This window comes from Staurois parvus, unplaced genomic scaffold (genome assembly GCF_062004578.1).
Source record: "Staurois parvus isolate SC_StPar_1 unplaced genomic scaffold, SC_StPar_1.0 ptg001543l, whole genome shotgun sequence".
Taxonomy (NCBI): domain Eukaryota; kingdom Metazoa; phylum Chordata; class Amphibia; order Anura; family Ranidae; genus Staurois; species Staurois parvus.
Window position 1 is genome coordinate 71,252 of NW_028319339.1, and position 923 is coordinate 72,174.

General features: G+C 49.4%; 1 pseudogene; it reads left to right on the forward strand.

Annotated features, from left to right (window-relative positions):
• The first annotated feature begins 252 nt into the window (after positions 1–252).
• On the forward strand, positions 253–423 carry LOC149435320 (U2 spliceosomal RNA; annotated as a pseudogene).
• The last annotated feature ends 500 nt before the right edge of the window (positions 424–923 follow it).

Genomic DNA, 923 nt, shown 5'->3' on the forward strand with positions numbered 1-923 from the left:
TCTACCTCTACCCACTGCAACGTAGTCCTTATGGTGTCTTAAAGATGCTTCCTGCTTATAACTCTAGCCTTTCCTTCAGTCTTGCACAATTTTACTGGCTCCTCTCCTGGACTGAAATTGCTTACTCTAATTTCATTGCACACTGTGAGCTTCTCACAATGTACATTAGAATCTGCAGCAAGTCAGACAGAGCTCTGCCTCATTTCCTGGCTGGAGGACAACCAGCATCATCTATGGTATCTCTTTCCTCTCATCACTTCTCGGCCTTTTGGCTAAGATCAGGTGTAGTATCTGTTCTTATCAGTGTCCAGTAGGGTTGCTCCGCCATCATTCTTGCCTTTTGTCGAGGATGGCTGGCTGTATAGTACCCCTGCTGGTATGATGGGGGCTCTGAAGGCTAGTACCGGCTAGAGCAGAAACCTAGGTGCCTGCAGGCTGTTGGGTCCCAAGAGTAATTTTCTGGGAAAACCAGAGGGGGCCCAGTTCCTCCTGATCTGAATGGGTCTACCTTGCTTGGCCAGGGGCTGGGGAGGCGGAGAGTCCACGGAGCAGTGGCTCCTGGGAGTGGTAGCCCCAGGGGTGCTTTTAGTAACACATGGGTGTGGGATTCCACGTGTGAAAAGTTTACATGATTATGGTCTTTTTGCTAAGTCCAGGGCAAATTTTTTGCTTTGGGCCTCAGGGCCTAGCCAGTGTACAATTGCACAACCACTTATTTATTTTTTTGTTTTCTCCACTGTTTGCCTCTTTTGTCTGTTTATTATTTTTATTATAGTGTGTTGTTTTTTTTCCTTACTGGATGGAGGGTGTGGGTCCCTGGGCCTGCCCTGACATCTGAGGGGAGGTTCCTTCCTCCCCCGATCCTTGGGGGGGGGGGGGTTGTCTTCAGGAGAGCTCCTCGACCTAGTACTTGGTGGTCGGCT